We start from the raw sequence: 14663 nt of genomic DNA on the forward strand, positions 1-14663 counted from the left end.
TCCTCTTTCCCCCCCTGTTTGCCTATTTGCGTCGAGTGCTCTCTCTCTCTCTCTCGGTGTCTGTCTCATTTCAGTCTCAGTCTCCTTCGCTCTCGCACCGGGCTCAAAACGAAGCTGCGTCACTCGCCCTCCCGTATTCTTAGTCACTGGTGGTTGTCAAGCTGTCGTCTGCTGTGACTGTGTCCCACCCCCTCCCTCCCCCTCTCCTCCTCCCATTTCTGTTACCTGCAGCGAGTGTGTTGCGAGTGGAAATCAATACAGTTTAATTACTACCGTTGAAAATGTTGCTGTGGTTTACTGGCTCTGCGGACATTCTTTTCATTCCTTTCCTTGCACCTTGCGATCAATATTTTTCACCCAAGCAAGGAAGCAGGCTATAACTCAAATTTCTCTATTTTTCTGACTCGCAGGCATAGATTTTCAAGTTGCAAGTGTTCAGGCTTTACTGCGCAAAAAGCATTTAACTGAAGTATGACGTGCTTGTTTTGTACGAAGGAAGTATGCCAGGTGAGGTGTGTCATTCTCACCATGCGTTAGCTTGGCTTGAGCGAAAACACACACGCACACACACACACACACACACACACACACACACCAGTAAATGTGCACCGCACAGCAACTTCTACATCGACTAAACGTCGAGTCTCCAAACTCGGGGGATCAAACTTTCATTGGCCAGACCACAGGAAGCAGGTGGCTCAGACAGAGGCGGCAGCTGGGACGGAGGGAAGGGGACAGGCCAAAGGGGGGGGGGGGGGAGGAGAGAGAGAGAGACTTCTCACATCAGCCACACAGACGGATTAGGATACTCTCACGATCTGGAGTCACCAGTGTTGATCCCTTCGTCTTGTCCGAGCTCAGTGTAAAGCCAGTCCTACGTTCATTGCGTAAATATGGTCAGCGTGACGAACAATGATCCACTGTTGGGACGAAGTGACGGTTGGAATAAAGAGGAGATTAATTTTTCTTTATTTGGTGTTTAACGTCGTTTTCAACCACGAAGGTTATATCGCGACGGTAAAGAGGAGATTAGACAATCGTGATCTGAGTGTAGATATGAGACAGCGATGCCAATCATTTTCGGTTACATAAAAGTATCCACTGTACACATGGCGTCTCCATCAAACCACGTGACATCCCATGAACGGAGTCAACTCAACTCAACTCAACTCAACTCAAATTTTATTGGCTTCAATTTGTAGAAGAAGAATTTGTCTTGCGCTTGGGAAAAAGTAAGAGTATAACGTATAAAAACAGCATTCATATCACATTTCATGTATTCCACACAGTAATCACTAGTATAAGCCTACAATTATCACATTTGTACCTGTATCATACATGCAAATAAATAGTATCACATTTCCACGTATCACACACAATATATACATATACATGAGTTTCGAAACCTCGCCTCTTATTTTGAGGACCTATTGGTTTGGACACTGAGCTTCTCGGTGCGAAGGCACAAACACAATACGGTACATGTGGTTGTTGTTACAATAAACGATTCTCGAAAATAACTCTGTCGGGTTGGTATGGGTGGTCAAAGAGTGAATACTCTTGCTTTTATTGAGGCAAGCGTACCCACGTGACGTTAAAGGCCAGTCCTAGCAAGGGGTGTGTCCGAAACATGTAGACAAGGAGCACGTGGGGAAAGCTTGCCTCACTAAAAGCAAGAGTTGTCACACTTTCACGAGCACACAGAGTTATTTACGGAGTTCGTTTATTTCGAAGATTTATCGGCTTGGACAGCTTCTCGACGAGAAGAAACAAGCACACCGTGGTAAGTTAAATTGTTGTTCCAACAATTGGCTCAAATATCGTGTCTCATACCACGTGCACGAGCTATGCTTTAATGTCGTGGAAAGAAGCATTTACGTTTTAATGTCCTCCGAGGCAAGAGCAACTTTCAACCGAAATGCCAATGGCCGTGCTAGACAAAGCACGGATGCGCAAGAAGAAACATTGTCAGAGTGGAGTGGCGACAGTCATACGGCCACGGCCAGCAGATGCCACAGGAAAACAAATTGTTGAACACAATCTACACCAGACAATGCTTGTTATTCTTTCAGATGCCAGGAGGTTGGTTAGACATTACTCGGGGCGGGGATGTAGCTCAGTCGGTAGCGCGCTGGATTTGTATCCAGTTGGCCGCTGTCAGCGTGAGTTCGTCCCCACGTTCGGCGAGAGATTTATTTCTCAGAGTCAACTTTGTGTGCAGACTCTCCTCGGTGTCCGAACATCCCCATGTGTACGCAAGCACAAGACCAAGTGCGCACGAAAAAATCCTGTAATCCATGTCAGAGTTCGGTGGGTTATAGAAACACGAAAATACCCAGCATGCTTCCTCCGAAAACGACGTATGGCTGCCTAAATGGCGGGGTAAAAAAACGGTCATACACGTAAAATTCCACTCGTGCAAAAAAAAACCCACGAGTGTACGAGGGAGTTTCAGCCCACAAACGCAGAAGAAGAAGAAGACATTACTCTCACTGACTATGACACATTAAAGCGATTAGATCGCTTACTTTCCTTTGTTTCTCAGATCTTAAAATAGCGCTCTGCCTCATTTGTTTGTGATTCTACAGCAGACAGCACCACGACACACACACGACTGTGCATCGCTGTGCATCTCAAGACAGCAATATCTGTGTGGTTTGTGAGTCAACTGTGAGGGTTCACCGAGGGTTCATCTATAATACAGACACCATGCATGCAGTGCTAGAGCCATCATCCTCTTGCCGCGCACACTGGTCATACTACACACAGCGACTTGGGGACATGACGTTTAATGCATTGCACACTGGTCATACTACACACAGCGACTTGGGGACATGACGTTTAATGCATTGTAGGCTTGTGTTTCACTCCACACCAATCACTCATTACCAACACACATCTCCACGGATTGAACATTTACATGTCAGTTAATTACCAAAAGGCTGAGTACCCTTTAGCATCATGAACGAGTGCGCACGTTTTGGTTGCGGTCTGTACAATAGCACGGTACCACCCACACAGCAACCGGCGATCCAAGCATCAATAGTAAATCAACCGTGAAACCACGACTCACAAAGCAAAAAAGTCTTCAACGACTGAACTGAACATTTCAGTCATCAAAGGTGCAAGCAAGCTCCTTTAGATACCATGAATGAGCTAACACATCCATTGTCTGAAAATAAAATGGTACCACACACACACACAAGGTCTGACAGTAACAGGAGAACAAGCATCGATAGTCAGCACCACATAGCGTGACCAAAGATATTCCAGTGCTGAGCGTCAGCCAAGCGTGTGCTGCAAGAAGACAGAGCATGACAAGGGACAATCCCCATAACACGCACATGGTGTGTATTGATTACAACAGTCCTATTTTCAGACCAACGCGTCAGCCATGGTACCAAGGCCAACGCAAGAACTCGCTCTCATGGTCGATTTGTCCACAGTACTCCGCGGCTAATGAACTTAACTGAGAGAAGGGAAATTGTAATGCGAATGAGGGTCAGTTGCAAAGACTGAACGTGTGCAGTAGGAATGCCGCTCGTTTGAATACAGAAGTGGACGCATAAGAAAGAACGTACTTGTGAAATTATTGTCAGATTAGGTGAACATATTAGTGTAGTGTAACGAAATACAAGGATAGATAGTAGGTAGCCAAGGCAGCTAGAGACATATGTGCAATGTATACTGGTCTTTTTTTGATGCCACTAATCGAGAGCGTTTCCGAACATTTCAAACTGTCAAACGGCGGATACCTCTTTAAAACTGGTTGTCACAGTATTTGCTTTTAATTCAATGTGCAATGTCCTTGTAGGCAACCACAGGCTATAACCACACACACACACACACACACACACACACACACACACACACACACAAAACCCAACAACAACAAGCGTACATCGGACTAGAAGACGTCTAACTTGAACGACCGCTCATTTAGTTCAGGATTTGCGGATCACCTCATTTAGCCCAAAGTTCAGGATTTGCGGATCACCTGAGAAAGCCATCTCAGAGGCAGCATAAGCAGTACCGACCCTAACTCCGGGTGGATGCCACACACAGACCAGGTCCCCCACCCCCCCCCCCACCCACCCCCTACAAGTCATGGTTCAGCGAAGAAACAGATGTAGAGGGCGGGGTGACAGACCGTGCGTCCCTGGTAGCGCAACTGATGACAGGACAGTGTTCTCGAGGGGACAAAGGGAGGTAATCGGCCGTGATGGACCAGTGCCACAGGAAGGCGATGGGACGCGTGGAATACGTAACCCGCGTAACCTCTCTCTGTCCGCACACTTTGGTGTGCAGTGTATGGAAGATTCCCCGGTTCTGTTTTCATCCTGATCCACAATTTTCCTTTTGCCTAAAAACTCTAAGCACAACTCTCTCTCAAAATTGTGCGGGCTTTGACACCACGCCTTCTCCTGTGACACAACAAGCCTCCGTCCCCCCGCGGGTTAGGGGGAAGAATATTTACCCGATGCTCCCCAGCATGTCGTGAGAGGCGACTAACGGATTCTGTTTCTCCTTTTACCCTTGTTAAGTGTTTCTTGTATAGAATATAGTCAATGTTTGTAAAGATTTTAGTCAAGCAGTATGTAAGAAATGTTAAGTCCTTTGTACTGGAAACTTGCATTCTCCCAGTAAGGTAATATATTGTACTACGTTGCAAGCCCCTGGAGCAATTTTTTGATTAGTGCTTTTGTGAACAAGAAACAATTAACAAGTGGCTCTATCCCATCTCCCCCCTTTCCCCGTCGCGATATAACCTTCGTGGTTGAAAACGACGTTAAACACCAAATAAAGAAAGAACAAGCCTCGCTAACATGATTTCTTTTAGTTGTAAGCTGTCCCAAATCCCGTCTAACGAGACATCAGACAAGACAGTGCAATGAGTACTCCCTCCAAAGACCCCCCCCCCCCTCCAACCCCCTCTCGTTGTAAGTGTAACTAAATCAGTCCGCCTCCCACCCCCCAGTCAATCAGACCACCCTCTCATCCCTCCCTCCTCTCTGTTCAGCGTAGCTACGTAGACATTCCTGCCCAACTCGTCGACGGCTTGTAACGATCTTGTTCTGACCCTAATTTTGTTGTTCACACATTGCAGTAAGTTGTACAAAATCCTGCCAGCTTTACAGCTTTTGAAGCCAGTTCGTGGTGGCCGAGACACCTCCGCGCAAACATCATGTTCTGTTCATGTCAAGACCACATCAAGACCAAGTACGAGTGTGTACAAATCGGTGAAAACTGAGTCAGGTTGGGTTGCGTATCTACAAAGCAACATTCTTCTGACACCAGTATAAGCCGTAAGCTTGTTGCTGTTTTCATACTAACAAGAACATTCCATGAATATGTAAAGGAATAAAGCACTGGCAAAACAACATTCTTCGTCTTCTTCTTCGTCCGAGGGTCACACACGTTTTGTACCCCACCGTCAAAGCCAGCCACACACAAAGCAACAAAACGATTTCAACACTGAAATTCGTTGAAAAAGGTTTTTCGTTTATATTTCTAGCGGACATCTGTACCGTCAGGGCGCCAAAAGAATAAAATGACCAGAGTAAAAAAAATTAAAATTTTTTTGGGGGGTCGAGGTTGGGACAATCTAGGAAGACATTTAACGTAACTTCAACCAAACCACATTCCTGTCACAGAAAGACACATTCCTGTCACAGAAAGACAAAAACTAAGATGTTTTCTACTCTGCTTCTTGTAATATAACTTTGCCACAAGGCAGTTTCCTATACGTTCTCGTTCACTCATTGTGCACCGATGTTTTAAATTCATGTAATCGCTGCTTACGACTCGTGTCAATCACGTAGGATTATAAAATGGTATATTGTTACAATAACTATATTTGTCAAAGGCTCGCTGCACGAAGCTTTGGCACTACATTTTCGATAAAAAAAAGACTCCGAGAAGACTTCGTGAAGTCAACTTCGGCATCAATTAAATCAATCAATCAATCAATCAATCAATCAATCAATCAATCAATCAATCAATCAATAGGAAGCTTATATAGCGCGTATTCCGTGGGTACAGTTCTAAGCGCTTGTCGAAGAGTTGTCAACACAGGACTAACAAAGAAACTAACATCCACAGACGGACACGAACCCTATCACACACTAGCAAACCCTGATAAACATACAACAAACAAACAAAGACAGTATTTATCGACCTTCTAACTTGACACACGACAACAGGAAGTCGGCAAAGCATGCAGACAACTGTGTGTGATCATAACGACCATTCCCAGTAACGGGCCAACCAGCCAGCAATCAAGACCAACTTCCCAGCCAACGTTGATCCCGCAGGATTAATGTGTGAAAGCGAGCCAAGAGAGACGACTCTCCTTCTGCTCTGCCCTGGACAAGGATTAGGGAGGAGATAATGATGACGGGTGAAGATGATATATTACAGGTGAAAATCTGGACAGGTATTCCTCCATGATACAACCTGCACTGACTGAACATCGTGTACACTACATTGGGGTATGCACGTTAAAGATCCCGCGATTGACAAAAGGGTCTTTCCTGGCAAAATTGTATAGGCGTAGATAAAAATGTCCACCAAAATACCCGTGTGACTTGGAATAATAGGCCGTGAAAGGTAGATGCAGCGCCTATAGGCTGTTGATCTACTGGCCGATGTGAATGCGTGATATATTGTGTAAAAAATTCCATCTCACACGGCATACGCGCTTTGAACTTCGGATAAGGCGCTATATAAATACCCGTTATTATTATTATTATTATTATCATTATTATTATTATTACAGGTGAAAATCTGGACAGGTATTCCTCCATGATACAATCGGCTGCACTGGCTGTGTCCACGCCCACGATTACGCTGGCAACTATCACAACGAGCGTTGACCGAGGGCTCATCGAAAGGATTTGACAGGGGGATCATTGGCCGATACGAGACATGATGATTCATGGCAATGAATCATGTGCAGGTATAAGACTGGGATTCCGACGACATATATAACATCGGTATAATACCTATGTATTCCCCCCTCTGCTTCTTTACCTCTGTAAACTTGTAGGGGTAGTTATTTTTCGATAATGACCCAGCAACCAAACAAATAACGACCCAGCAACAGCCTGAATCCTCGATAGTGCAATGGGTTGAGAAGTTGTTCTGTTTCGGTACTACTTTTTGCGACTGAAAAGTTCCGAACGCTCTAATGTACGAAGTGTACATCTCTGGAGCAAACAATACAAACATACCGCATTTAAATTAACAACTACAGGCCTGAACACATGAATCTCCATATAAAATCCATGAGTTCGGTTGTTTTCTGAATCTAGATCTGCCGTGCTCAAACCGTTCATCACAAGCAATTTCCCAAGGCAAGTAACTCATACTTTGTCTAGCGACAAGAGTAGTTCCCCTTCTTTTCACTCAGTTTCTTCGACAACAGACTGCAATCCGACGGTCAGTTTTCAACAATATTTCATTTAATAAACAGATCACACGCAACCAAATGCACACATCTCATCAATTTAAACAACATAAAGGGGTTTCATACCGTGACTACTTTCCCCAGAAAACTGAACTTCATACAGTTTTTAACGTTGGAACACGGGTGCAAAAGTTCGTCTGCTAGTCCCATTTGACGAAAAAACATTATCCTAAGCGATACCAAAACATATACAGAACACACAATATCTGCCTTTGCCGCCACAGCAGAATAACAGCATATCTGTGTACTTGATTTTAGTCCAAAATAGGAAAACTGACAAGAAGTGTTAACAGAATGGAATGATTTGCACGGAACTATACAACCGCGCATTAATCGATCGCCTGCGCAGGTTGACTGGTTGAGAGAATAGGATTCGATCAAACTTTCGCAAAAAAAACTCCTCTTTTCTTTGAATAACTGAAGAAAGGAGGAATAAAGAGGTTACACACCTCGTCTCAGTGATTATAAAAAATAATGGTCTCAGTTCGCGGTCATGAAAAAGCTCGCTAAAGCTCGCATTTTTCATGATCCGCTAACTTCGACCATTATTTTTAATAATCACTGAGACTCGGCATGTAACCTCTACGTATCCTAAATTTACCTTCTATTCATGACGTTTCTGTGAGAGTTTTTCTCAACGTGACACCTGACCCCTAAGAAAGGAAAGCAAATAATCGTATACCCTATAAACAAAAAGGCTTAACGCGTGTTAAGCGCCAGGAATTTTTATGAAGACGGTACAAAGGGTATGGCACATACACACACCAAAGTATGCACGATAGCGAAAAGTTAATTCAGAACGCAATATAGTTGATAATATCAGTACTGATACAGGAGGCAAAGAAAGACGCAAAAAGGCGACTCGACTAACAGATTAAACGACACTGTTCTTGAACACATTTCCCAGTAAATGTCAAAAGTTTACACCGAGGTGCATGTATACTGAACGTTGTATTCACGCCCGGTTCGTAGAACTTGCATAAACAGGCAGATGTACATTTGGGATGAATAAAGTAATTCACTGTCGCAGTGTGTGGCTGCCGTCAACTCAAAGTACCGGTTGTGTAAAAAAAAATTTTTTTTAAAGTTAAGAAATAAACATACTTTAAAAAGATAAATAAAACAAAATTAAAAGAAATTAAAACAAATTCGTCATCTACATCTTTGATAAAAACGAAGCCAAAGTCGAATTTGTACATCAAAAAGATGTTTATCTCAATGGAGCAATGTGGAGCTAATCCACTTTGGCATTTTTGAATACACACCTTGCATCCTATCTCCCACACATTTGCAAGGAGATATCGCCACAGTGTCCGAAAGGCACACCCCTTCTTGTGTAAGAGATCATGTTCCCAACCGCAGACCTCGTCAGGTTTTTACACGGGATAAGGGCGCCCTTCTTCCAAAAAACATGGCCACATCAACCGACGGATGATCCCTGTTTAGAGCATGATTTTGTTGCTGTTGAACTAATTCCGTAAGTGACACCCATGTAAACCTGCTAATTTCTTTTAGCAAACAATTCTCAATCTACACAAAATACAGCCACGCTGCTGGTTTTGAGTCAACGTCCAAGTGAAAGAATGCTCTAGACGGGCGCAGTGGCGCAGTGGTAAGACGTCGGCCTCCTAATCGGGAGGTCGTGAGTTCGAATCCCGGTCGCTGCCGCCTGTTGGGTTAAGGGTGGAGATTTGTCCGATCTCCCAGGTCAACTTATGTGCAGACCTGCTAGTGCCTTTCCCCCCTTCGTGTGTACACGCAAGTACAAGACCAAGTGCGCACGGAAAAAAAATTCTGTAATCCATGTCAGAGTTTGGTGGGTATAATAGAAACACAAAAATACCCAGCATGCTTCCTCCGTAATCGGCGTATGCTGCCAGAATGGCGGGGTAAAAACGGCCATACACGTAAAAACCCACTCGTGCAAAAAACATGAGTGAACGTGGGAGTCTAAGCCCATGAACGAAGAAGAAGAAGAAGAAGAAGAAGAAGAAGAAGAAGAAGAAGAAGAAGAAGAAGAAGAAGAAGAAGAAGAAGAAGAAGAAGAAGAAGAAGAAGAAGAAGAAGAAGAAGAAGAAGAAGAAGAAGAAGAAGAAGAAGAAGAAGAAGAAGAAGAAGAAGAAGAAGAAGAAGAAGAAGAAGAAGAAGAAAGAATGCTCTTAGAGAGGGAGAGAGAGAGACAGACAGACAGAGAGAGAGAGAGAGACAGAGAGAGAGAGAGAGAGAGAGAGAGAGAGAGAGAGAGAGAGAGAGAGAGAGAGAGAGAGAGAAGGTTACTTTCAGTCAGTGCGAGTTACTGTACTTGCTTGAACAAGTTTATCGAAACACATTTTGTCCGCGATTACAATTTCCTTCAAAAGATCTAACAGTGAGCTCTTCTGACAGCAAAAACCTCTATAGACTTTCTACCGTGTATTCAGCAGTACTATCTGCATAACGACACGAGTTTCGGGTTACACATTAGCATGTAACATGACTCCAATGTTGAGCCAGGTAATGCGAGTCGTGTACAACGTCTGCTGTGATGGTACTGTTATGACAGTAATGGCCAACCATAAAAAACCTGGCGATATATCAAGCGGGACCAAAAAAGACTGTGAATTCTGTGTGACAATGGCGGGCCATCTCTGACATAAGTCACATACAATGGGGTGGCTATGAGATTGTGATGACAGAGAGAGAGAGAGAGAGAGAGAGAGAGAGAGAGAGAGAGAGAGAGAGAGAGAGAGAGAGAGAGAGAGAGGAGAGAAACAGATAGACAGAGAGAGATGAAAGGGGAGAGATGAGAGAGACAGACAGAGAAAGACAGAGTTGGGGGGTTATATATGAAGTCTTATATCGCGCGCGTATCTCCAGACTCGGACTCAAGGCGCAGGGATCTATTTATGCCGTGTGAGATGGAATTTTTTACACAATACATCACGCATTCACATCGACCAGAAGATCGCAGCCATTTCGGAGCATATCCTACTTTTCACGGCCTATTATTCCAAGTCACACGGGTATTTTGGTGGACATTTTTTTTTTATCTATGCCTATACAATTTTGCCAGGAAAGACCCTTTTGACAATCGTGGGATCTTTAACGTGCACACCCCAATGTAGTGTACACGGAGGGACCTCGGTTTTTTTGTCTCATCCGAAAGACTAGCACTTGAACCCACCACCTAGGTTAGGAAAGGGGGGAGAAATTGGCCAACGCCCTGACCCGGGGTCGAACTCGCAACCTCTCGCTTCCGAGCGCAAGTGCGTTGCCACTCGGCCACCGGGGGGGGGGGGGGGGGGGGGGGGGAGGGGGGGCGTATGTGTATATATTATGCACCAGAAATGCTGATTTGCCACAAAAAATAAATGAATAGAAAAATAAATGATTCAATTCTAAAGAACCGATAACAAACTGCTTTTAAAGGCAAACAAAACGCCAGAATAGCAAACATCTTCAGAACCCTTATGAAAGGTCAAACTACCAGAATAAACCTGCATGACGTCATGTTAGCAGACATCATTCAAGAAAAAGCCACGATCGCATTTCACAGGCCGTGTGTCTGTCAGACAGAAACTTGTAGCGCACGTGCACTGACCTTTCACGGCACACACACAACAACACTCGCTGCACAAAGAAACGCATCAAAGATCTCACGGATTTGGGTGTTGTCTGCGATCGACATCAAAAGAACCTTTTCCGGGAAAACATTAGGAGTGAAAGACACGGATACAAAACATAGATGGAAAACCGGGTGTTATCTGTAGGTCATATCTTTTAGAGGCTACAAAATGACAGGGATCGGGCATAGATGGTGTAGATCTTGGTGTAGATCTAAAGTCTTACGGGTACATATCCAGCTTCACTTTTGTAAAACTAGATGTTTTTTGAAAGTGTAAGGTAGATATTCCTTCGATGTTGTCTGAAGCGTACACATCTAGCCTCACTGTTGTGAAAACTAGTTGTAGTCAGAAAGTTCTTTCTTTCTTTATTTGGTGTTTAACGTCGTTTTCAACCGTTCAAGGTTATATCGCGACGGAGTCAGAAAGATACTGAATACATAAGATCGGGTACAGAAGCTGCAATCCAAATTTTGTGGAGGAACTGAAAACCTTAGGCTGAAACCTTACGGCTCTTCCCAATGTTGTTTCAGACAACAATAGGGGTTGAGGGGCGGGGAAGGGTAGAGGGGTGTACTGGCTGTGTTGTGGAGGTGCCTTGACAGTATTTACCTGAAGCAGGATGCAAGTCACCTGTTCCTTATTGGCACAGTAATGACTCAATCCTAACGTGTATTACACAAGTCGAGTTCTGCATTTTGTCGTAATGCCCAGGTAAAGAAAAATATATTTTTTTTGCATCGAGGCTTACTGATGCTAAATTATTGACGTCTCTTGCTGCAGACGCCCGTTGGAATGTTTGTTTTGACTGGTGCACATTCTCACCGGCAGTTATCTACTGATGACAGTTCTGATCAGAACACTCTCTCTCTCTCTCTCTCTCTCTCTCTCTCTCTCTCTCTCTCCTCTCTCTCTCTCTCTCTCTCTCTCTCTCTGTCTCTCTCTCTGTCTCTCTCTCTCTCTCTCTCTCTCTCTCTTCCATCTACCTTTCGTGTGATCAACAGTTGCTATTTATTGAAACAGACCGGCTTTCCCATGGCTGGTAGATTTAAAAAAAAAAACCCTCTCGTGTACTTGTTCCCCTTCTTATTGTAACAATACGCTCGTAGCCCGCTCCTTCCCCCCCCCCCCCCCCACACACACACTGCCCCCCTCTTCCAACTGCAAATTTCCCCCGACATCCATATAGTACCCTTATTAATCCTCTGCATCAGCTAGCTTTACATCAATATTACAGAGTCTTACAAGAGAATGACCATAAAACAAACCTCAACGGCAAAACAATGTCATGTCGGCGTAAATTGCATTCTGCCAAACAAGGCTCCAAGCATTCAAAATAAAGAAATGAAAACTTTACTTTGTTGTGAAAAACCGAGAAAATAGATGATTTCTTCGTATACCAGACAACCAAATTACATACATGCTACAAAAAAAAAGTGTTTGTCACTTCTGTCTATGATAAACAAGTTCTTACGATTTGCTCTTTCTTGTTCTAAGACGACCATCCCATCTACCTCTACCACCCATACCCCCCCTCCCTCAACTTCATATCCTTCACATGCCTCATGCCTGCCTCCAGACAAAAATGCAGATACACTCTCTCCCACCAGAACTGGGTGCATTACGTACCCCACTGCACACCTGAACTGTGACATTTTTTCGCGGAAGCTCCCTGCAGTTAGAAAGGCGGGTGTCTGGAAACAATATCCACCCGGCACGCGTCCCATCTTGCACAATGCACACAAACAATGCGCTGACGATTGGCACGTGAGACAAGTTTCAAGTCACACAAATCGCGCTGTTCTGTATGTGCATTGAGAATATGGAATAAGTGTAAAGAAGACTGTTTAGAAAAGCGCGGGTGTTTTCAAGAACGAGAGAAGTGCCTGAGGTAGTGCTAAGATCTACAAATACCAGCACCAGCCATGAACGACAGCTTGGAAGTGGTGTTAAAGGAAATTGTAGACAGAAGAGTATGTGGAAAAGGGACAGAAAGGGAGAGAAAAAGAAAAAAAATCAGAGATTGACTGGTTGATTGACTGGTTGAATGAGTGTGTGTGTGTGTGTGTGTGTGTGTGTGTGTGTGTGTGTGTGTGTGTGTGTGTATGTGTGTGTGTGTGTGTGTGTGTGTGTGTGTGAGAGAGAGAGAGAGAGAGAGAGAGAGAGAGAGAGAGAGAGAGAGAGAGCAGGGGGGAGGGGAATCATTGTTGAACACATACGCTGCAAGTTCTAGACATACGCAGAAAGCTGGGTCACCGTGCCACAGTCAGAAACACGAGAAACGAACACCACAAAAACACCAACAGTTTATTTTCTTCTTCGCACAAAAACCAAACGGTTGTAGGCAAGAACAACACAATTTCCCCCTCCATGCTGATGAAGACTAAACACAGCCAGACACAGTTTGCTTCAACGGCTTTGGGAAGGGGAAAACGGATCTCGGAATACCCATTTTGCTTTGTTTTTAGTTGCATTTTGCGGCAAAACAATGGCCTGCATTGCAATAATAAATAACTCCAAAATAACTGCCTTGTCAGCGAAAACAACCAAGGGCGCAAAGCAGGGCAGGACAGAACTATAAACTGTTACGATGTTTTGTTGAACAGCTGCATAATCATTTTTTGTTTGCCAGAAAACTGTACGTAAGGCTTTTCTTCTAAACACACACTCACGTACGGGATCTTGTCATCTTCTTCTTCTTCTTGGCGTTCGCACGGGATCTTTTCTCACAGACAGCGCTGAATCAGTCTATATCTTTCGTTTTATTTGTCAAATAAGATGTATAGCCACACAGACACATACATACACATGAGTAGGTGTTGACTGCTTGAGAGAGAGAGAATTGAATTGAATTGAATTGACATTTATTTTACGAGGGTAACAGAATAAGCAATGTATACATGCTTTTTTTTCATCCGGCCCTCGCCCATTGAGGGGTAACAAACAAGAAGAAATATAAGATAAGTTTAACTATAGTACAAATGACATATTTACCATAATTAACATGTCAAGCAACCAATAAGACATTTTAAGATGCATTGTGATTCTTTAGCAATGCTTGAAAATTACATATAACAGAAAAATATTTTGTTTGTATATAAAAAAAAAATCCTTCATGCATTATACATAATCATATTTTTCTATATAATCAGAGAGTACAGTTATATTTTGCCAGCTGCTTGATAATATTTCTTATCAGTTTTGTAAAAGAAACAGCATGTAATATTCCTTGAATGATGTTTCATGAATTCGTAATTTAATTATTATTAGGAATGGCGTTCCACATAATTGCTCCAGAATATGATAGACTCAACTTGTACAGGTCAATTCTTGGAGTTGGGGTAATTAATTCGTTACAAATTGTTGAGAGAGAGAGAGAGAGAGAGAGAGAGAGAGAGAGAGAGAGAGAGAGAGAGAGAGAGAGAGAGAGAGAGAGGGCAAAACAAAACAAATTCTTTATTAAAACAAATTCTTTATTAACGAGGGTAATGGCATAAGCAAACAGGTGCTTTTTAACATCCAGCCCTCGCCCACTAATCTAATGATAACACCATTGTTAAAATAACAAAACAAAACAACAAACAACAAACAAA

General features: G+C 43.5%; 2 protein-coding genes across 2 annotated transcripts in view; one reads left to right on the forward strand and one right to left on the reverse strand.

The window, feature by feature from the left end:
* LOC138965984 (uncharacterized) overlaps window positions 1-14663 on the forward strand; it is a 194852-nt gene that overhangs the window by 27040 nt on the left and 153149 nt on the right. The gene's annotated exons all lie outside the window — the stretch shown is intronic.
* LOC138965983 (uncharacterized) overlaps window positions 1-14663 on the reverse strand; it is a 64850-nt gene that overhangs the window by 913 nt on the left and 49274 nt on the right. The gene's annotated exons all lie outside the window — the stretch shown is intronic.

Source organism: Littorina saxatilis, linkage group LG5 (genome assembly GCF_037325665.1).
Source record: "Littorina saxatilis isolate snail1 linkage group LG5, US_GU_Lsax_2.0, whole genome shotgun sequence".
In the NCBI taxonomy this organism is placed as follows: domain Eukaryota; kingdom Metazoa; phylum Mollusca; class Gastropoda; order Littorinimorpha; family Littorinidae; genus Littorina; species Littorina saxatilis.